General features: G+C 42.2%; 1 protein-coding gene and 1 non-coding gene across 3 annotated transcripts in view; one reads left to right on the forward strand and one right to left on the reverse strand.

The window, feature by feature from the left end:
* The window catches only part of LOC126177185 (uncharacterized), a 232,332-nt gene that overhangs the window by 152,259 nt on the left and 55,292 nt on the right, over positions 1–24,781 (reverse strand). The window lies entirely within an intron of this gene.
* Positions 4,341–4,414, forward strand: Trnat-ugu (transfer RNA threonine (anticodon UGU)). The gene has a single exon. It is a non-coding gene; the product is annotated as a tRNA-Thr (tRNA).

The following is a 24,781-nucleotide window of genomic DNA, read 5'->3' on the forward strand; positions in this document are numbered from 1 at the left end:
GAGCAACAAAAATCGTTCAGAATGAGCATGTTCGCAATTTTCAATCAACGTTTAAGATTCAGGGCCAAGTGCATCATCAAATTGGTTCTTTAATGCCGATGCCTGATACCGATTCAAAATTTCTGCAAATCTACTTCATGGATGATGAGGAGCAGCAAATAAACGCACACACAATGTCGATTTGTAGATTGGATCTAGAAAATCCGGTCTTTTCACATGGCCAATTATATGTGGCGTGTTCTCGCGTTGGAAAACCGTCAAGTTTATTAATTTACATTCCTCAGGAATTGACTAAAAATACTGTTCATCAACTCGCATTAAGATAAAATTAAACAAACATTACTGATTATAACGAATTGTTTTTAGAAAAAATTGATGTTATTTCAAAATAAAATGGCTCTGAGCACTATGGGACTTAACTTCTGAGGTCATCAGTCCCCTAGAACTTAGAACTACTTAAACCTAACTAACCTAAGGACATCACACACATCCATGACCGAGGCAGGTTTCGAACCTGTGACCGTAGTGGTGGCGCGGTTCCAGACTGTAGCGCCTAGAACCGCTCGGCCACGCGGCCGGCCTCAAAATAAAGAATAATGAAATTATTATATTATTTGTCTTTCATTTCATACTTTGTTTAATATCCTAATCGCTTGAAATATCATGTAGGACAACTGTCTTCAGATGAATCAAGTAAAGAAGAGGGCAGTGATGCACGAAGCGCAAAGTGTAATATGGTCATTATTATTACTATCAAATGCCTAATAAAGCACCATTATTAAGTGATTATTATAGTTATTTGAACACATTTTAATTGTAGGAGGGATAGAAGATATAATTTTGCCGCTTCAGAGAACATAATTGCGTATTTGGGGATTAAGGAGCTCGGTTTTGTTGATGGTGCCCGAAATTACGCTAAATTCAACAGGCGCTACACGCCATACGGTTGGTCTGATGGAAAACATCACTTAGACATAGTTTGTGGGAAGTTTTATCCTGTTTATTTTCATCAAAATTTTTGTTGAAAACTGCGTCGTTTCCGAGTTATGAGTGAAAACCATTAAAAAAATTCCAATTTTCCTTGTTTTTCGATTTTGACCCGTTCCCAGGCGGAATTTTGGTGGGACTTAAAACAATATGAAAACTCGAAGTCTGTCCAAGAAACCTCTACAAAACTTTCCATTAAAAATCACAATTTGATTGGACTAGTAGCCTATCTAAAATTTTCGTCTTAACAGTCAGATTTTTTTTCAGTTTCTTGCGTCTTGAAAAGAGTTTAAAATATAAAATCTTTCTTCTCTAAAAACAGAATACAATATGCAAGTTGCCCCTTACGGATTATGTGGACCTATATCTTTTTTTCCTTGTTTACTTAATTTCGGAACTTGGGTTATTAAAGTAACATTATTTGAGACAGATCACATTATTTAAGGTTACTCACCAGTTGTCTTCCATGGCGGACTGTTCTTCACACTGTAGCTTTATAGGTAAAAGTATTTCTGCATCAGTCACTTTACTTCATAAGGACAAAGTATTTTGGTAGTCAATCATCATCTTCAGGTGGTAAGTCGATCAAACTAATTGATCGAACTAAATTGGTTTTCATTGGTTATGCAGCAAAAAGCGGGCTTTCATGAGTGTGCGGGCTTGTTGATGTAATGAGTCCTCTTGATCCAATGACAGCATATCCTTCCTTGAATTTTTCCGATCATCTGTATGACTACCCATCGTTTAGGGTGATGTGTACGTGATTTTGTTTACATAACCGCCATAAACACCGCTACACATACATGTCTAAAACAGAGGTATCTTCCTAGAATGTTTCCCTTTCTCTGATAATTTATTTTTAAATGTGTGGAAATTATGTGGCACACCTGCGTCTGGTTACCCGTATTTACATGTGACATCTGGGAATGTTATGCTCATGCCACTGTACAACAGAGCAAGTCTCGTTTTACATCCACATTAGTACTCATATTTTACTAGTGAACCAGCAATTGTTGACAGAATCTAGCTCGATTACATAAAACAGCTTCAACTGACTCTCATTATGAAACACTGCATCAATGTAGTCTCGGTAATTTGCGCACTATTTTAAGCAGAAGTCAGAAGTGAGTTTTTCACGCATCTGAATGTCTAATATGTCATATCTCCTAAGCTATATGTTGTGCGATGATATAATTTTGCAGGTACATTCAGCGGTATACGTGGATACTGTCTGCAAAGTGTGTCGCGAATAGAGTCGGTAGTAAAGCAATAATAAATTAAAACGTTTTTTCGAATGATTAAGTTTTACTGCATGAACTGTGAAAATGTCTAAAGCAACAATTTTTTTTCCTTCGTCGTTTTGTGGGGGATGCCAGCGAGAAAAATTTGCTAAAGGCTTGAAATTATGTGTGACGTCTGTTGTAAGTGATGAAGTGATCCCCTTCTCAAATACTGGATTAATGAAATGGGAATTTTTGCGCCACCATCAGTTAAAGGCAACTTGCAGTTGGAACTGGGTTCCGGATTTCGGACAGTCATTTAGTAATATTGATCAGTTTGATTAATTCTGTTGTCGCTCCATTTTCTATACATAATTACCATTTTTGTAGTTGGCGTACGGTAAACAGATTAGCCATAATTTTAATTAAAATTAAAAATAAAACTACGTCCTGGAGCACTCTTTATCCTAAATAGGAAACGTTAAGTAATTAGTTATTTTTTTACAGAAAGCAATAATATTCTCAAAAGGCACAGGGTGCAGAGTGCAGTTTTTTAACCTCTTCTGCAGGAAGAAATGCTGGCAGATTCTATGGTAACTTTGAATAACCTCTGGGCATAGGCCAGTAGCCCCCTAACACGGCGAGCGGCTACGCGTTCAGTTATGCCAACCAATAGCAACTTGAGCGTCCTAACTGAGATGAACATATATGCCTGTATGGCGAAAGGGTTAAACATATAATGTTTATAATTTAGGTGCTACGTTCGTTTTTTAGGTTCCACGCCAGATGAGCATCTTACGGATTCAGAGCCTCCAACGAGCAATACATCGCAGGTCCAAGGTGGTCTGATCAGCTGCTCTGCGGCTTCAGTACCAACAGGTTACACTTCAGCTTCAGGTATTTATTACGAAAACGACATTGGTATACATATGGGGACTACGCCTGTAGAGTAATTGACATCATACTTCAAAATCACTGGCAACCTCCTGCCGAATACAAATTTCCACATTCTAATCATAACAAGGGAGGAAATGTTAGAAGCGGTGTTTATAAAAAGAGCAGTTGGATAAATATAAATCATGGTTAGCTTTGTCACCAACGAAACAAGGTCCACTTCGCAAAGTATGTCCCTTTTTTGCGCCTGCGCTTAAGGGCGGTAATAATGCAGGAACTAAGCTAAATACACTAGTACTCGTACTCCTAACAAAATTATCGTGTCACCAACAAGAAGGAAAAAACCGTGGCTTTGATCCCACAGCAAATCGTTGCATCACCAACAAGCTTTAGAATGTGCTAATGACTTTCTGGTTACTTACAAAAGCCGCGAGAAATCCATTGAAAATCAAGTGTACACATACAGAATCAAAAGAGGAGAACGAAACAGAAAAAGTTGTCATTTACTTTGCAATACGTTATATTTCTTTCGAGGCTGAACATGCCTTTTAGGGAGCATCGTGATGATGGCTCGGTTTTCTCAAAAGAGCCCAGACTATCAAATAAAGGTAACTAAACAATTGATGAAATTTCCTGTCGAAGAACGTGGAGATGCTGAATTAGCGGCGCAGTATAGCTGTGATAGCAAAGGTGGTACATTTCTTAGTAAAACTGTACAAAACGACTTGACTGAACGCTGTGAGGAAGAAATGTTTTTGCAAATATTATACAGAGTCCAAGGAAACGGATACTGCAGTAATGGGGTTTGATGAGACCACTGATATTCGTCACAAAACTCAAATGACAATTTTTCTGAGTTGTATTTACCACGATACGATCAGAGAAAATTTCATACGTTTTATCTAACTAGAGCCAGAAAAAAAATCCATTAATGACCGTGCAGCTTCTCTAGAATAAATGATAATTAATTGAAACCTTTAGCTGCCGACAGGTGTTGTTGACATACCTCAATGGGGACAGCTGAAAATGTGTGCTCCGACCGGGACTCGAACCTATGCGAATGTGCACAGGTTGCCCTAACTCTTACGGGAATCGTCACCTTAGTGGGGGCGAGTAATGAGTGGATGGGCAAAGTATCTATTAGGAACATTACGTAGGTAGATTGTGGACAGTTGGGGATGTGGGTCTCACGGGAAGCGTCTAAGGTATAAATCCATGCAGTCGCGCTATTCATATGTGTCCTCGGTGGCTCAGATGGATAGAGCGTCTGTCATGTAAGCAGGAGATCCCGGGTTCGAGTCCCGGTCGGGGCACACATTTTCAGCTGTCCCCATTGAGGTATGTCAATAACACCTGTCGGCAGCTGAAGGTTTCAATAAATTATCATTCATCGAATGGAAATTTGTCAGGACCTGCTGGACCAACATGAAGCTGAAGATGACAATTTTCTGAATAGCATCGTCACCGGAGATGAGACGTGGTGTCACCACTACGAGCTGGGATCCGAAAGACAGGCCATGGAATTGTGACATGTGAATCCTCCGTCAAAGAAGAAATTCGAGACACGGGCGAGGTATGCACAGTCTTCTGGGATAGCCAGAGTGTGGTTGTTTTGGATGCCCTGGAGCCTGGAGAAGCTGTGAATTCAGCACCCTACAAGACGGTAATGACTAAGGTGAAAGACCGAATCTCCAGGGTAAGGCCTAAGAAGAAGACCAGCTTTCACCTGAAACATGATAACGCCACGCTCCACATCAGTTTTGCGACCACGCAGCTCACTGCAAAATTTGGCTGGACTGTCTTACCACATTCACGGTACAGACCCGATTTAGCGCTTTCGGTCTTTCATCTCTTTGGGTCCCTGAAAGATGGACTACGTGGCGAACATTTTCAAGACTTGAATGCTTTTGTCAAAGCTGTAAGGAAGTGGTTAGTTGGTTCCGATTTCTACAAGCGCGTCATGTAGGCTCTAGTTCATTGTTGGCAAAAGTGCATAACAAATGGTGATGGCTATGTGGAAAAACGACAGTCTGTAGCTGAAATTCTGCTCTGTTTAGCTGTGCTATTGTGATTTCTGTATCTCCTGTAGCTTCCATGAATAAAAATAGGAGGCATTACTTTCGGAACGACCCCTGGCAAAACTGTAACTGTCAACAAATTAAAAACTGTAGTATTTTATTCTAATTTCAGTTTATTCGCTTTCAATTTGCTAAATAGCTCTGCGTTACAGGGGTATAGAGCTTGTGGTTGTATGTTCACGATTATATCAATTAAATTACTTAGAAAGAAGCCATGAATGCTACACAGTTCAAGAAATTTAAAAACATTTTTGTCTGAAAAAAAGAACATTTTCGTACTTCTTTGATAGTTTTACGTTTCAAAACAGGTTAATATAGTTGTTTTTGAATGTTATTTTCCTGAATTTTCAAGGGGAGGCCCCTGGGTCTTCTTTCTCTTCCAGCCAGCCACTTCCACTCACAGAATTTCAGTAGAGCGCCACAGGTTCCAGGATTTAAAAAACAAGTTCACACTGCAATTACGACAAAGCTATGAAAAGAGTGCTTCTTGACTACGTAATAATATAAAGTTGTCAAGTGGAGGCGTGCGGCCTTCACTTGCAACGATCAGAGCGCTTATATGTTTACACCGTGATAACTTTCTGGGCCTGTTCATTTTACGAATTACTATGTACCGAAGATAATTTGATGTGTACATTAGTTTCCTAGTAGTTTACTATCCCAAAATTTCTTGCTATTTAAGTAGATCATATGATTATGACTTGTTAACAATTCGAAACCGAATATGATATCACTTGTGGAAATAATTCAAAAGCCAAGATCACTTAAATACTGTTTACTGGATAACCGGTTTCAACACTCTAAAGGTGCCATCATCGGATCTGAATGTAGATTAACATAAATGTTAATCTAATTTCAGATCCGATGATGGCACCTTTAGTGCGTTGAAAACGATTATCCAGTAAACAGTATTTAAGCGATCTTGGCTTTTGAATTATTTCTACAACAGAATGATCGCCCCACTACGCACTATGTGTTCACTGAAGATATCACTCGTCTGGCATCAGGCATATTTACAAGACAATCAGCGTGTGTCGCTAAGGCAATATGACTACTTGAATTAAAAACACTTTTGGTAGCAATTTATTATTTTATTGACAATGCTTAAACGCCTTTGTGGGGCTTTTTCAGATGATCTTCAAATTCTTTTTACAACATATTGAAAACCACAAAACAACTCTGTGCTAGACTGAAGCATGCGTGAATCAGATGAACCCGCAGAGACCAGAATAAAGTCGTACCAGCAGACCATGCTTAATCTGTGCAAACTACTGTACTGTCACATGTGTGACTGGCAATGACGTCTGTGTTGTCCTACCCTTGGGATGAAATGTATCGAGCAGCCTATACTCATGAGAAACAACAAATGGAACATTAGGTAGTCTATACATTTACAGTTTGTACTCTTCTTTGCTCCTTATAAGTAATACAGAAGTATAAGGCCACATGCAATATGAACCATTGTCCTGCCACACACACAATTCACTTCAATGGGCTCTACATCTCCGTTCATATTGTGAAGTGTGTGTGGCAGAGGGCCCCTCCCTCTGCAAGTATTATCATTTTTTCCGTTATCAGTTGGGAATGCAGAGTGGGCAGAATGGCTGTTACAACACCTCCCTGCTCGCTCTGATTTGTCTATTCTGATGCTCTCGGTGACTGTGGGAGCGACACATACGGGCGTATTCCTACTGTGGCGCATTCCCACTGTGGTGTATTCCTACATTCTTCCTTATATACTGCTTCCTGAAACTTAGTAAGTAGGCTTTCGCAGAATAATTGATATTTGTCTTAAGGAGTTTGCCAATTTAGTTTTTTTCATCGTTTCCGTCACGCACTCCCGTAAGTCAAACTGACCGCTCGCGGTGGATTTCATTGCATATATTCAGTATCCCCTGTTAGTCTTAGTTGATGTGGGTTCACACACTTGAGCGATATTCTAAGACGGGACGCAAGAGTGTTTAAGAAGCAGCCACCTCCGCAAGTTGACTGTGGTTTCCCAGTATCCTACCTACGAGCCAAAGCCTGCCACCTGCCTTACGTACAAGTGAACGTATGTGGTCATTCCACTTCGTGTCCACACAAATTGTTACACCCAAATTTTTGTATGAATTGCCTGATCCCAACTGCGACTCATTGATGTTGCAGTCACAGGATGTCACTTTTCTGCGTTTTTAGAATTGCATGACTTTACATTTCTGTACAGCTAACGCAAGTTGACAGTCCTTGTACCACTTTCAAGGCTTATCAAGCAACACCTGCCTGGACATTTGTGCAGCTTTCCACGGAAAGTACTCCATTATAGATACCTGCACAATTTTCAAAAAGCATGAGTTTACTATTGATATTGTCTGTGGGATTGTATATATAAACCAAAACGACTTTCACTAATTTCCTAAAATGGAGACTCTCTGTTCACTGCTCGGAGAATATGGAAATAACCGATCGGGAAAAGAAAAAAAAATGTATATATTAATATGTAACTGCGTTCCTATACAACTTAGCTCCCAAATTTCATACACACACACACACACACACACACACACACACATACATACATACATACAACAGCTACAAGGGAACCCTACAATGTTTTAGAAGATTTGAAAATAATTTAGCTATGCATGGATTAAACTGCGATTGCCCACGTAGAAAAGTTGTATGATCTTGATATCTGTGTAATACAGCATGATTTTCGTTTGTATGGACATGCTTTTTTTGCTTTATATATTCTAGTTTTTGCTACAAGCTTTCGTAAGTTTTTGCATCTGAATTATCTGCGCCATTTTCTCTCCCCCCCTCCCCCTATAGTTCAAGGTTTTTGCCTAAGATCTGAAGTATGGAACTCTCTCGATTTGTCCATTTCTTTGTTATCAGTTTTTGAGTGAGACGTTTTGAGCGGATGTATTTGGTTCTTTGGAAGGATATTTGGAGGCCAGATCTTTCCGTGCATTTCTTTGGAGTTTCTGTCTGTTAAACCGCTGTCTTCTCTTCGTCTGCTAACATTGCCAGACCGTCTGCGAAGAAGGCAAGAAATTCGATGTCATTCTTAGGTCTCCCAAGTCGTATGGGTTTTCAATAGCTTTTGTTTTTAATTTCTTTTTGACACTGTCGGATAATTTTGTCCAAAACCAGATTAAAAAGGGTACCAAACAGACCGTCGTCCTGCAGAACACGGGTATTAATCAGAAACGGCTCCGGTACCTGACCCATGAGTTCTATGACGGACAGTCGATCAAAAAGTTCCGGTTTGAGGACGTTGCTGCTCCATCACCGACATATACGCAAGGGATTAGTGTGGCATTCTGTCTCTCTGACATGCATGAGGTAGATGCGAAAACGTAAACTATGGCGGCGCTATTACCAAATGCGTCCAAATAGGATCAAGGTGCTGTTATTCTCTTCTTGGCTGCCGAATGACGAACACCGGTACACATCCACTGTAGAATGCAGAACCCGTATGGGGCAGCAAGTGTCTCGCAAACCAGCGTTGTTGTTGTTGTTGTTGTTGTTGTTGCGGTCTTCAGTCCTGAGACTGGTTTGATGCAGCTCTCCATGCTACTCTATCCTGTGCAAGCTTCTTCATCTCCCAGCACCTACCGCAACCTACATCCTTCTGAATCTGCTTAGTGTATTCATCTCTTGGTCTCCCTCTAAGATTTTTACCCTCCACGCTGCCCTCCAATACTAAATTGGTGATCCCTTGATGCCGGAACACATGTCCTACCAACTGATACCTTCTTCTAGTCAAGTTGTGCCAACTTCTCTTCTCCCCAATCCTATTCAATACTTCCTCATTAGTTATGTGATCTACCCATCTAATCTTCAGCATTCTTCTGTAGCACCACATTTCAAAAGCTTCTATTCTCTTCTTGTCCAAACTATTTATCGTAATTCGTATGGAATGCAAACTGCTACAATGGGCCGGCAGCTTTATGATAACGCACGTCCTCGCATCGCAAATGTCGTAACACAGAAGTTACGCCAGTTCAAGTGGGAGACAGTCGAGCACCTGTCCTGTAGTTCTGATCTCTTTCCATGTGGTTATCACGACTTCAGTCCCTTAAAAATGTCCTTGAAGGGTCGGCGATTCCTGTCGGACGAGGCTGTGCAGCAGACAGTTAAAGACTTCTTCATCTAGCGGGACACGGTGTTTTCCCAAACGGTATCTTCAACTTGGTGCGTTAGTAAGATGATTGCTCCAATGTTCACGGCGATTTGGTCTCACTGGCATACCGATTCTGGACTGTACGACCATCGAACGGAAACGTTTTGATCGTCCATAATACTGTAGAGGTAGTGTTGGTGAGTATTTGTTTGATGAGATTTAGTGGTTTCAGGTCGAATCCTTGTTCTTCGAGGATACTAAAACTGGATTGTCAATCGACTGACTCTTACTACTTCTTGAAGTCCACAAAGGAGCATATGATCGGGCTTGATCGCTTTGTATTTTAACGTTGTTTTTAAACTGAATATTTGTTCTATATAAGTTCGACCATTCCGGATGCAGTCTGGGTATACGTCAATTTTGTGATCGAGTTGGTCCTGAACTCTTTGGAGGAGGCGTGCTGACAAAATTTTGTATGTAATTTGCAGAAGGGCGGTTCCTCAATAGTTATTTATATCCGTGTTGGTGTCTTTCTTCTGTGAACTGGGTGAATTAGGGAGCATTTACAATATTCAAGAAGTTTTACTGTCTACCGAATCTCTGTCATTATTTGAGTGAGTTCGTAGATGGAATTTGGACCCAAGATTTTCAGCTGTAAGGCTGCTATAGCCTCTTCTGCGCAAATTCTATTTCCATACAAACTTTATCAAATAATTTTCATTATACAGCAGTTGGCCGTTTACAGAAGGCTGTCCACTTCATTCTTCTGTGACAATGAAATTGTGGAGGTAGGCGTATTACCTGGTTTCCTGCCGGCGACCGAGCGCATTGCGGACTCTTACGAATTCTGGTGTTTACATATAGGTTAGAGCGTTCCGTTAGCTACCTACATAAACACCAAGGTCGTGGAACCGTCGCTGTTCATTTTTCGCTGATGTTGTGTGACCATATCAGCTCCTTTAATGACTGTTCTGACATCGAAAATGAACCATTCGCTTTCATGTTGTTTTTTCTATTCATCTATTTATTCGTGTAACACACAAAATACTCGTAGAAAATGAAGTTCAAACAACACCTACTCAATCGCGCGCTCGGAGTATATGTTTCTTACGCATTTCGCCTGTTATGGTAGGCTACCTGCATTCATGAATAGCACGATGCCGCGATGTCACGTGATGTCCTCTGTTCCCAATTATCTCGTTTTCATGCTTCCTGGTGATGCGTTAGTTGTCATCAAGGTGACTAGTACTGCAGTAACAGGATGTCTGAGTACACATTCGCAGAGTACACCGATATGTTGTTAACTTACGGTGAGGCTCGCCATAATGGAAAGCCCAACGTCTGTACCACGAGTACTTTTCAAATCGTGTGAGCCATCTCATTCCACTTTTGCCAGAGTAGGTCAACGGCTGCGGGAAAGTGGAAAATTTAGAAGCGGCAGAGCAAATTGTGGTGCTCCAAGAAGGCTGCGCCATTGCACTTGATCTGCATGGGTCTCACTCGTCTGTCTGGCGTGTTCTGCATGATCAGGAAGTACACCCCTTATCACCCTCAGAAGGTACACGACTTGCTTACGGCGGGTTTTGTGCCACGTGTCAATTTCTGTACTTTGTTTTTACACCGTCGAGTGGATTTCTTTATGTTTCAAGACGAATTTTGTTCACTGACTAAGCTCATTTCAATAAGGAAGGTGTTTTGAACGCTCTAAATAGCTACATTTGGGATTAAGGAAACCACAAAGCCACATGTACGCTAAGATTTCACCACACCTTCGGCATCAGTGTCTGGGCAGGCATCTGCGATGGTCGTTCGATTAGGATGCACATCCTCGCTCCCCACCTAATGTGTGCTAGCTGCTTGATACTCCTGCAACAAGGGCTGGCGGAGTTTTTTGAATATGTGACATTCAGGATGAACTGTAGTTCCAGCATTATGGGGCGGCAGTACATTTTGCAGTTCGCGGCCGAAACCATCTGAACGTAATCTATGGGGACAGGTGGATCGGTCGAGGTGGACCACACACTTTGTCACCAAGATACAGATTTCATCCCATTGTCCTTTTTCTTGTGCGGCCATCCGGCCTTAGTGGCCGAGCGGTTAAAGGCGCTACAGTCTGGAACCGCACGACCGCTACGGTCGCAGGTTCGAATCCTGCCTCGGGCATGGATGTGTGTGATGTCCTTAGGTTAGTTAGGTTTAAGTAGTTCTAAGTTCTAGGGGACTTATGACCACAGCAGTTGAGTCCCATAGTGCTCAGAGCCATTTGAACCTTGTGCGGCCACATGAAGGGTCTTGTTTACGAGACCCCCTATCAGTCGCAGGAAAATCTGATTGCACGGGTCATGGCTGCGGCAGAAGTGAGTAACCATACACCACGCATGTTGGACAGGCTTTATGCGAAGTTACAAGGCAGATATAATGTGTGCACCGAACTTGGTGGTCCCCATACCTAACAGCTGTTGTAATATCATGGTAAATAGAAGTAAAATCTGTACAACTTGTTTCTTTGTAACATGGAAACCAACCGTTTTCGGACATGGGCTCCTATGTAAAACTTGAGCTGCTAAGTCCCCTCTGCAATCTCTCGAAGTGTGTAACATGAATATATATCGGTAAAGGGGCCGAGGGGGTAAGTGGGTCATGATGTCGATCCGAAGAAATGGATGAATATTTAATTTTTATAGTTTTGCCATAACTACATGAAGTATTTTCACATTAAAAAGAACAAACACACTGAATATAATTCATAAGCATTTTTGAGTAGCTAGGCTGTAATTTTTGCATGTTTTCTTCCATAACAAAGTGTTTATTTTTTATTGTTTTTAATATAATAGATAGCACCCGTGTGAGGTTGATAGATCCTCCATCGGGCGCCTCCCCAGGTGGCGGATAGGGGAAAGCCTCCCAGATATGGGTGGCACCGAGGAAATCAAATACTCGGGGCGGACCAAAACTATCACATCCTCGAGGATAAGTACCCGGAGTAAAAACCGGCGAAACGAAGAAAACTAACACAAAAGCCCAGACACGTCTGTGTGGTAACCACCGGTAATCTGGCCAGCGTCTGTCACCAATGGTGCGGCTGATACGAGCTCCAGGAACTGACAATCCCTGGTTCTACCAAACTGGCGCAAGCCAGACGAATTACAAGCGTAATGGCAAGTACACCTAAAAACAACATTACCCCAGGTGGACGATCCACCCGTCGCAAGACGGCAACCAGGCACTCGGATTCTGGGGGACCTGGAGATGTACTAAAGGGCGAGTCGGAGCGCTCTGGCAAACTACCCAAGAAAACACACACATACTTTGGCACCTTCAACATACAGACACTAATACAAACGGGAAAATTACACAATCTAACAACGGAACTCACCAGTCAAAAGATCTCGATCCTAGCGCTACAAGAAACAAGATACACGGATTCAGACACAATAGACTACGGAAACTACAGATTCTTCAAGAGTGGAACCAACAGGAAAATCGGCAAAGGAGGAGCACTCCTCGGCATGGCCTTCGCAGTAAACAAAAACATCCTAGACTCAGTAAAAGAAGTCAACGCGATCAACAACAGGCTCATGACCATGCGAATCAAACACGCCAACAAGAACTACACCCTCATCAACGTACATGCCCCCACGAACGCAGACAACATGGACAAACCAGAAGAAACAGACAAATTCTGGGACAAACTCGAAACCACCCTGGCAAAAATACCCCAAGACAACGCGAAAATTCTACTAGGCGATTTCAACGCACAAATGGGCAGAGAAAAACGCTACAGAAAAACAGTAGGAAATTTTCCTGCACACAAATTCACCAACAAAAACGGCACCAGACTGATCGAACTCTGCCAGCAAAACAACCTCAAAATCATGTCAACCTCCCTGATGAAAAAGCCCAAGAAACAAAAGACGTGGCGATCACCAGTCCACTCACTAGGCGAATTCCAGATAGATCACGTGGCAATCTCCTATGAATACCAGAAAGAAATCCACGACGTCCAAGTGAGAAAAGGCGCCAACATAGATTCGGACCACTACCTAACAAGAATCAAAATCAAACTCACACCAAGAAGACAACACAAAAAGAAATTGACCTCACCGAAATTTGATACAAGAAAGATCAGAGAATCGAACATCACAGAATACTGGGAAAAACAAGAGGCGAAAGATTGGACCAGCTTTAAACAAAAAATTGTGAACACAGCCAAAGAACTGATCCCGCTGACTAGAAAACCCAGGCACCCTTGGTGGAACACTACCTGCGAAATCGCCCTACAAAATCGAAGAACAGCTTTCACAAACTACAACAGCAACAAAACACAAGAAACACAGGACAACTTCTATGAAATTCGAAGACAAACATCGAAAACAATAAGACAAGAGAAACGCAAATACATAAATGATCAGCTAAACTCCATCGAAGAAGACTTCAGAAATTTCAACACACGGGATTTCTACAGGACGTTCGCCAACCAAGTCAAAGGATACTCACCACAGAACCTCTGCTTCAGAAAAGAAGACGGAAAACTGGCACTTACCAACAAAGAAAACTGTGAAGAGCTCGCGAAGTACTTTTCAAAATTACTAAATTGCCCGGAACCTAACTCAACCTTCGAACCCCGAGAACCGGCCAACGCACCGGAAGACTCACCATCACCAACAAAAGAAGAAATCCTCCACTGCATAAAGAAACTGAAAAACAACAAGGCAGCCGGTGAAGACGGAATAACGGCAGAACTGCTGAAGAACCTAGGACCAAACTCGCTAAACGAAATCACACAAATCATACAGAACACCTGGACAACCGAAATCATACCTGACGACTGGAAGACCGCACTCATTCACCCGCTACACAAGAAAGGTGACAGGACAGACACAAACAATTATAGAGGAATTTCCCTGCTACCGGTCATCTACAAAATTCTATCAACCTGCCTTCTCACCAGAACGCAAGGACAACTGGAACCCGCCATCTCGGAATACCAAGCGGGTTTCAGACCCAACAGAGCCTGCCCCGAACAAATCTTCAACCTGAAATCAATCATAAAATCCCACATGACAAGCCCCAAAAAAATCATCTGCACTTTCGTCGACTTCAAAAAGGCTTACGACTCGATCGACAGAAAGTCCCTCATCCAAATCCTCAGAGAAAAAGGCCTAGACCAGAAGACCCGAAGACTAATCGAACAGACACTAACCAATACAAAATCCAAAGTCAAATTCATGGGCGAAATCTCGGACCCCTTTGAAATCCACACTGACCTAAGACAAGGAGATGGACTATCCCCGCTATTGTTCAACATCGTCCTGGACAAAGTAATGAGCGAATGGGAAGCTGAAGTCAGGAGACAAAACACCTGAAAACCAGTCACATTAGGAAGGAAAAGAATGGAAATCCCTTACCTAGCATTCGCAGACGACCTAGCGATACTGACCTATGACCCAACATCAGCAAAAACACAGATCGAAATCCTGAAAGAATGCGCCGAGAAAGTCGGCCTACAAATCTCTTTCGAAAAAACGCAAGTCCTAACAAGAGAAGGCGACGACATCACAACCAAGTACGGCAAAATTAAAGGGGTCACACACTTCAGATACCTAGGCGAAATCATCGAATCGACCGGAACAGAGAAACTGGCTTACGAAGACAGACAACAGAAGACACGGAAATCACTAGGCATGGTACGAAACGTCTACAACAAACAATGCATTTCCAGAAACACCAAGATCAGACACTATAACACAGTGATCAAACCCGCCGTACTGTATGCCAGCGAAACACTAGCACTCAACAGGAAAATCAAAATTGAAGGAATCAAAAAAGAAGAACGCAAAATCATGAGGAAAATTTTAGGAGGAAGACCCACACCAGATGGCTACAGACTACAGAAGAACTCAACAGTAGAAGCATATTCGAACATCGAGAACGATATGAGAAAAAGGCGCCTTAAATTCTACGGACATTTAGATAGACTCCCTGAAACAAGACTCACCAAGAAAATTCTAGAACACATCAAGACTTTAAGTCTCGACACCCTGGATGGAAGGAGTCCGAAAAGACCTACAAGCAATTGGCACCACAAACACCACAGACAGAAGCACCTTCCGAAAACACATAGACAATTGGGAAGTAAAGTCAGAAGCGCTAAAACAGCGGACCAAACAAGAATGGTCTGAGGAGAGAAAAGAGGCCCTCTCCAAGAGAATGAAGGAGTACTGGAAGGACAAGAAGATCAAGCCTTCAAAGTCATAAGCTTAACGATTTCCTTTTAGGGAAAATCCGCCAACAATAATAATAATAATAATAGATAGCATAGATTTCACGTAAATGCTTGTTTCTGATTACCTCTAGCACGAGTTGTCCGATTACCCCTTACGGATTTATGAAATGGTGCAACAGGGCCATATACTTGGGGTCACCGGGTCAAATGACACCAGTTGCAATCCGTGTACACACCTCTCTGTCGATCCAACTTTTCTCTACGTACTTTCCTTTAAATGTGCAAAGTATTGGCATCATTTTGGCATCAGCTGATGAACACTAAAAGACTATAGGATTTTCTCGTTCAGAAGAAATATTCTCACGTTCGCTTTTGATGCCAGCTCAGCCAAGAACTCTTAGTGTCATGAGAAAATGAGGTTTCATCACAGTTCTATACTTGTCCTGTGTTTCCCATACATTTAGTTCTGCGACAGGGGCAGTAAGCTTTTTTTTTTTTAAAAAAAAATGAAACACAATTCACTTGCACGTTGACTCGGTCACAACGAGAATGTTAAGTACTTTGAGGCTTTTTTATGGAAAGTAAATAACTTTTACCGAAGGAAAAAAAAATCGGCGCCATGTCGTTAATTTTCGAGGTATGGTTGTAGTTTGTTTCATTTGATGTAACGCTGCAGGATATCAGCACATCTTCTGATGGCAGCCCAAATACATTTTTGTCCATTGTCCGAATTACATTTTTCAGTTACTTCATCATCCTTCGGCGATAGATAAGAAGACACCACCACCACTATTACCTTCCGGTAACGTGAGTCGAATCAACAGACAAAATGCACCTGACGACTCTTCTGGGTTAACTCATCACTCAGAAAGAAAGTAATGATTGCACAAAAGCGAGCAGTAAGAGTAATATGTGGTGTTCACCCGCGGTCCTCATGTAGGCACTCTTCAAAGAATTAGGCATTTTAACTGCACTATTGCAGTGCATACATCCAGTAATGAAATTCATCATAAATAATCCATCAAAATTTGAAAATAACTGTGATGTCCATAACTAAACATTAGGGGATAAACTGACCTTTATTACTCATTATTAAAGCTGTCAAAGGCTCAGAAAGGAGTTCAATATGCAACAACAAAAATTTTTCATCAGTTGCCCTGTAACATAAGATGTCTGACACATAACAAAACAAGCTTTATATGTAAGAACTGTGATGCCCATAAACTGTGACGCCCACACCACGACGCTAGAGGAGAGACTGATCTTTATTACCCATTATTAAAACTGTCAGTGGCGCAAAAAGGAGTTCAATATGTAGGAACAAACATTTTTCATCAGTTCCCCAATAACATACGATGTCTGACTCGTAACAAAGCAAGTTTTATATCTTACTAAACATTTCTTCCAAACAATTCCTTCCATTCCAGGGATGAATTTCTATTTAAAAACTTGTAGGCTGAAAAAACGATCTAGTTTTTAAGTGCAGTTGCATCAGTAGAAATAAAAAAAAGGAAGATCGTTAATGTTAACTCCAGCCACTTACATATATCCCGTGAATTGATTGTTCCACATCATTTCGATAAAAGAATCGTTCAAATTATGTATGGAAGATGTAACTAACTAGCTAACTAATTAACCAACTAGTAAGAAAAGTATTTCTGAAGATGAGACATTTATTAACATCCAATATAAATTTAGGTGTGAGTAGGTCTTTTACACAGGTAAGGCCTTCAACGGAAGTGAAACGCGGACGATAAACAGTTCGGACAAGAAGAGGAGTTTCTGAATGTAGTTGTAGGGAATTATGTAGAAGATTAAATGTGTAGATCGAATAAGAGATGAGGAGATACTGAATCATATTTATGACACAAATGGACCAAAAGAATGAACCAGTTGTAAGATACATCCTGAGACGTGAGGGGGTAAAAATTGCTGAGGGACACCAAGGCTTGAGTGCAGTAAGCAGGTTCAAGCGGATGCAGGTTGCGGTGGCCACGCAGAGGTGAATAGGCTGGCACAGAACAGACCAGCGAGGAAATCTGCATCAGACCCGTCTTCCGACTGAAGACCACAACGAGCAAAACTTGAAATACTAGTACGGCTTAATGCCTCAGTGGGATAAAATGAAACTATGTTTGTTCATCCTAAAAATAAGGTGATATTTGCTGCTGCTTGGTTGTAAATGTCAATCATTTTTAGTAGCGTCGGGACATAAAAAAATATTGTCCGTAAGAAGTAAAAAAGAAACATAAAATCAAGATAACATAATTGAAACTCAGGCAACAAATAACATAAAACTCTTTACACTGTTGCCATTCCGTTTCAAGCACGATAATCAGAGACAAAAATGGCACTTAACTGATTTTCAAATTTTTGTCGTGCAACGTCATTCGCGTATTCAAGAAGGGTCGTAGAGAGGCACAAAACTTTAGGCCTTTATCCCTGACGGTGGTCTGTTGTAGACTACTGGAACATGTTTTATGCTCGCGTATTATAGCATTTCTGGAGAGGGAAAGTCTCCTGTGTAGGGATCAACATGGGTTCCGAAAACAAAGATCCCGCGTGAAAATCAGCTCGCTCTGCGCGCCCACAAGTTCCAGAAAGCAGTGGATACAGGGGCGCATGTGGATGTCGTGTTCCTTGACTTCCGGGAGGCGTTCGATACAGCTCCGCACTCCTCCCTAATGAAAAAAATACGAGCATACGAAATATCAAACTAGCTATATGACTGGACCGAAGAGTTTCTAGCAAACAGAACACAGCATGTTATTCTCAAAGGATAGATATCTTCAGATGAAAAAGTTACTTTCGGCATGCTCCGAGCGAGCGTTATTTGACCATTCATTCTCAAAATTTATGTAAATGGCCTAGTGGATAATGTCGGAAATTCCATGAGGCCTTTCGCGGATGATCCTGTTGTATACACCGAAGTCCCAACGCTAGAAAGTTGTGGAAAGATCTGCGGAGGATCGAGGCTTGGTGCACAGATTGGCAGTTGACCCTCAGCATAAACAAATTTAACGTATTGTGCATAAATGGATAGAAAGACCCATTGTTGTACGATTACACAGCTGCAAAACAATCACTGTAAGTAGTCACATCCATAAAATGTCTAGGAGTACGCGTACATAGTGACTACCACATAAAACTAATCGCAGTTAAGACAGATGCCGGTCCGAAATGCACTGGAAGAATCCTTAGGAAATATAGTCTTCCCACAAAGGAGGAAAACTCTCGTTCGACCAATACAGAGGAGCATCGCGTTTCGTTAATGCGCGAGAAAGCGTCACGAGTCCATCCAAGTACAGTGGCGGTCGCTGCGAGAGGGGCGTTCTGGATCACGGTCTGGTTTAATGCTAAACTTCCGAGAGCGTACTTTCCTAGAAGAGGCAACCAATATATTACTTCTGCCTGCGTGTGTCTCGCGAAAAGACCATGAAAATAAAATCAGAGATATCCGAGCTCACACGGAGGCTTACCAGCAGCCGTTCTTCCCACGAATCATTCACAAATAGAACAAGAAAATGGGGAGCTGACACTGATACAGAAAGTATCATGCTCCACACACCGCAAGGTGGCTCGCAGAATATGGACGTAGATGCAGATATAACAGACTTCAAACTGAGGCTAAGCATTCCTGCAACGAGAGCCAGACCTTCAGCATGCACTCAATGCCCCAGTGCCCATCTGTTCTCGATGTGTAGTAAAGGTAAAATAGTATGATTTGAATGACTGGGAGATCCTGAAGGGAAGGTTCAGCCGCCTAATTGGAAAGACTTTGCCTATCCTTCGCGCCCACAGGCACTTTTCCTTCGGGAAGTATGAGAACCGTGTGCGTAAGTGTAGCTATTAAGCGTAGCTGACTGTAACGGGCGTTTGTGTAGTGTAGCGTCATGTTCGTGTTGGTGATGATGAGGGAACAGACACGATGAAACCCGGCGCCGGCATAGAGCCTACTCCTCTCAAATAGCATCGAGGGGGCCGCCGAGGTTAAGGTCTCCAACCGACGGATGGATCACAATCGACAGCGTCACACGCTCTCACTTCATGAAACACTGCGGAGAGGTTTGGAATGGAATCCAGAACATTGGCGCAAAGGCTGGTGGCCAGGAACCTTACACCACCAACTTTCCTCCTCTTGCCGGCCAAATACTGGTTGCCAAAATTCCATCCATCACCACGATCCGAACCGGATTCGGGTAGAGCGTCGCCGCACAGGCGCACGCTGGCGTCATCGACCACGGAGGCAGGTGAGATGTGCAGCGTGCAGCGGCAGCAGGTGCTGCTCTTCCTGGATACCCCTCGCCCCCAAACCGGTTCCCTCGATGTGGGTCTGGTCCCGCCCCACTTTCGCCGCCACGATCGACACCACAGCTTCCATTGCCTTCTGACTACGCAGCACAACAGCACATTTGTCACGTGCTGTAACCTTCCGAGGGTCAAGTGTGTTTCAGGTAATACCTACTTTGTTCTATAATGTGACTTGTAGTTACGAATAGTCCTAATTTCCTGAAAGATATGGGGTAAGTGTGACACTGAATTTCCCTCTTTGGTTAGGTAATCCTGCAGTGATTACAGTGGAAACAGAGCGAAACGTGATTTTTTTTCCTGTTCTATTCTGATATTGTTTACACTTCTAACGCAGTTTTTCAAGTTAAAAATGTGGACCGATTCTCACCGACAGAGGAACTAAATAGAGGCATGTTAGCAACAGGTATTCCTTTTCTTCTCACGAGCTTGCAAGCACCGCAATTTCGATACGTGACGTAAATAAGCCACGGTCTTTAATTGGAACATTTTATTGACGTGTCCTCCCTCACATGACACTTGTAAACCGTAATAATAAAGACTGCCAATCGCACTTTGACCCGCGAGTATAACTTATCATTCACACCTCATACAACACTGATTTGAACCCTGTTGCTATCCTATTGCTCTCAGAGAGTTTTGACCCGGGCACTGGAACGAAAATTATACACTGCAACAGTCTTCACTTACTCTTCCAACTGGCTTCTTGGAACGTCCAGCAAAATTAAGAATGAAAAGTCTCGGAGTAATAATTAATAATCACGAAAGTCAGTCACTCAAATTCAACAGTAACTTCCATAGGAACAACACGGTTTATTCACCTCTGTCAGACACAGCCGAGTCTTCCGATTAGTCCACGCTCTCCTTCAGTTAGCTGCAACCATTACAATGGAACACACGACTGCCACCAAAAGTTCCACAGCAAGGACATTTCTCTCACAGCTCCTTTCACAGTACCCGACCACGAAAGTAATGTAATTATACACTGGAAGTAACTCTGCCGACCCCTAAGCATCACAACTCATGTCTCAAGTAAACTGGCGTAAATGACTACGTTCCCATCGCGTTCCACAGGACTTCTAACATCCACAAAGGTTCATAACTCCAAAGCATTATTAACATCTGGTCTTTCAGCTGATCAGTGACCATCCGTTTTATAACGCTATATTGACTCCACTGCGTCTCATCATGGCCTGCATCACTGTTATTCAAAACTGCCATCATAAAGTAATATTTTGTAAGAAAAGAGAGACACACCTTCTAATACAAACAAGTCTGAATAGAGATCAAACGAAAGGCACGTGTGCATAATTACAAGACGAAAAAGTCCACGGAAATGCGCATTTAAGACAGGTTACGATCGTACGCATAATGGGATTCACCTCACTGGTCTTCTCAAAATGCCTGTCTTCCCCTAAACTTCCTATACAGTTAATTTTGGTCGCTGTAAGTCGCACATTTGATTCACGAAACTTTCAAAAAATGGCTCTGAGCACTATGGGACTTAACTTCTAAGGTCATCAGTCCCCTAGAACTTAGAACTACTTAAACCTAACTAACCTAAGGACATCACACACACCCATGCCCGAGGCAGGATTCGAACCTGCGACCGTAGCGGCACGAAACTTTCAGTTTAGGTGTGTTGGTTGAGTGTTATGAATAATGCAGTCTCCGGTGCCCTGTTAAAGGGTAACTTGATACTGTGCTAGATATGTACCACGTTCAGTTGAACGTAATGAACCGTACTGATACATATAATAGCAAATCAATTAATTATTGCTCTGTAGCCTATAAAGATTACTTGATAAGACGTTGAAATCAAAATCCGATTGTCCGCGATTTCTATAAACTGCGTTACACAAATTCTGGGATGTTTACTTTTAAAACGTCACGCCAATTCCCTTCCTTATCCCTCCACAATCCGAGCTTTTTTCCATCTACAATATCTTCGTCGTCGACCTGAATGTAGACATACATTTTCCGTGGCGGCCTAAAAGGTTCATCACGTAGCTTTGAAAATCGACCTACACAACTACCAGCAACGGTGCAGTGAGGCCTTGTGTATAATAGTACACATTCCAGCACAGTACGAAATTCGTGTACATCACCTGCTGCGATTCGTGGTAACCGCATCCAATGACCTATCTTCTGGAGGCTCGTTAACTAAACGTGACACAGGATCCGCGATGAAAAATCCATTGACAAAATCCTGTGATGGAGCAGGCCGAGATATAGACTCACTGCCAACAGTTTCTTATACTCTAAAAACTCCTTACACCAAAATTTTCTGTAACATTCCTGGAAGACCGTTGGTGCTCACTTCCACTGCGTCCGTAGAAATCTTTCCAAGAACTGAGAAAATCGTGTTAGAGATTAAGAAATGTAACTAATACGGTACCAAATCAAAATATCGGCTATTTAATTTTAATTTAATTTATAGCACTTTGCTTATACAGCTTCACATCTGATCATGTTAACGCTTGTGCTGTTGTGTTATGTCTTGACTGGCATAATTAAAGCTGAGCAAATTGCTTTCAAAGCTACACTGAAGCTGCAGTCAATTTGACTGCAGGACATCACCGAAACTGCAGTCGCGGGCCACGGAAAACCACATAGTTTCCCGCCAAGAGAGCGACAACCAAACAAAGCTAAGTTGTAGCCATATTATTCCCCGTCCACCTGCGCTAAATCTGCAGTTTAGGACAATAGGAAAGAATTATTTCTTGAAAGGCGTAATGAATTACAAGTATGTTTACCAGATTCCAAGATAGCGCCTATGCAGTCCATGAAAATGCGAGAATGAGCGGCAAGGCTCACGACATTACGTAGCACGGTTAATGCTGTAAAACAAAAACAGCTTGCCAGAATCGGCTATTCCCAAGTAACCGGATCGGTTACCCGTACTGACAGACCTACGCCGCTTCGTCCGCGTGATCAGTTGCTCCGTCCCTAGTGACCTTGATGGCTGGTACGTCACACTCTGACCTTCCTTCCTTTATCCCCAAACAGTACGATATCGCGGCCCTCAAATATCTCTGCACATTGAGAAGGGGCCTGCAAATCAAGCAGCCACGTGCCACATGTGTCCTTGGAAAGCATGACGAGGCGCAAAATCGCAATTGCGGCAACTTGTTGTGAAGGTTTATGAGCGGAAATATCCCGGGATTACATGTAAACGAAATTATGGCCCTTCTAATTACATACAACAAATAATACCCACTAATCCATAGTGTTCATCAGTGAAACGCGAAACTTAGTGAATGACGTATACATTGTATACAGTATGAATTAGTTGGTAAACAACGTGTCCCAGGAGGAGTGGCCAATATCCAGGGAAATGACTAGAAAATTCTTCCGAAGTAAGAAAGTCTGTTAAACATGGGCTCTAAAATCCATGGCTTAAGAACTATGAGCACTTCGTCATCTTAGATATTATGAAACAAATCTTTCTACTGCAAGCTTTTTATTTTCCGTAATTTTGGAGATAGTGGTATGCATCAAAACAAGAAAACATTATCTAGCAAAGATGGTCTCTCAAAATGCACGCCTAAAGACCTATGAGCAATTGTTCAGTAGAAGAGATGTGTTCACAATAGTGAAGTTGAAAAGTGCTAATAACGTTCAAGATATGCACTTTGGATTCCGTATTTATTGGATATTTCTTTCTTGTTTTTCTGCATACTGTCACCTCTCAAAATAAGGAAAGCAAAATGCTTCCAGTAGAAGAGATTTGTTTCACATTATCGAAGAAGTGCTCCTAGCTCTTAAGGTATCCATTTTAGAGCCCACTTTTTCGCTTCGAATAAACCTTCCTGTCATATCGCCGAATATTGACCATTCCTGTTGGGACGCCCTGTGTTTATCCTATTGAATATATTGGGACATCCGCCTACAGTCTTTGGAGCGTAGAATCCATAAACTGCCAACAAATGTTTCTCCATAGCTACCGAGCGTGGCGCAATGGATTCGCATTCATACAAAATTAGATTTTTCATGGTTTCGCTAAACTGCTTAAGGCAAATAGCGGAATGATTCCTTTGGAAAGGACAAGGCCGACTTTCTTCCCCGTTTTTTCCAAATGCGAGATAGTAAGCTGTCTCCGGCGACGCTGTAGTCACGTTCCTCACTTCCCTCTTCATAGCTCCTTCAGCTGTAAATGGAAAGGAGATCACCGTTTCATGTCCCATCGGCGAGTGTCTGCAGCGATTTAGAGGAACCATGGAAAAACCTAAATGCGGATGGCCAGACGCTGAGTAGAACCGCCGCCGTCCCGCGTATGATTCCAGTGTCCCAGCACTCCGCCACGTCGATCAGTACCGAGAGTAACAAACTTTTGTAACTGATGGATCTATGCTGATATCTGTCGAAGAGCCTACTATTTATCGGGGAGTGTCAACGAGGTAACGGCACTATACATCTAAACGAGCGATTTGGAACAGTGGTACGGCATTGAACCCTTATCGGGAGGGGAGGATATCTATTCAAATCCCCGTGCAACCATCCCTATTTTGGTTGTCTGTGATTTCCTTTGAGAGAGTCGATAGATTCCCTTCCCTATTATTTCCTTCTGCGTGGTCTGTAATCACCTCATCGTCGACAGAATATTAATTTCCTTCCACCTTACGCATAACAAGTATCTGTGACATAATAAACTTAAGGTAATTGGTTGTTGTTGTTCAGTCACAGAGACGGAAGTGGCATAGTAATTAATACGTAACGCGCTGCCCTTGTTTGTACGTTCCGTCGTTCCTTCATCAGTCCTACGTGGCAATTGTGGCAGAGTGAGCAGCAATACTCAAGTATCGCCAAACGAGGGTTTTGTGAGCTATTTCCTTCGTGCATGGCTTACACTTACTGATATAAAGAATTTCAGTATGGCGTCTGCCTTTCGTACGATTAGTGTTATCTGGTCATTCCACTTCAGTTCGCTCTGTATGCATACTCGCAGCTGTTTAATGAC

This window comes from Schistocerca cancellata, chromosome 1, assembly GCF_023864275.1.
Source record: "Schistocerca cancellata isolate TAMUIC-IGC-003103 chromosome 1, iqSchCanc2.1, whole genome shotgun sequence".
Taxonomy (NCBI): domain Eukaryota; kingdom Metazoa; phylum Arthropoda; class Insecta; order Orthoptera; family Acrididae; genus Schistocerca; species Schistocerca cancellata.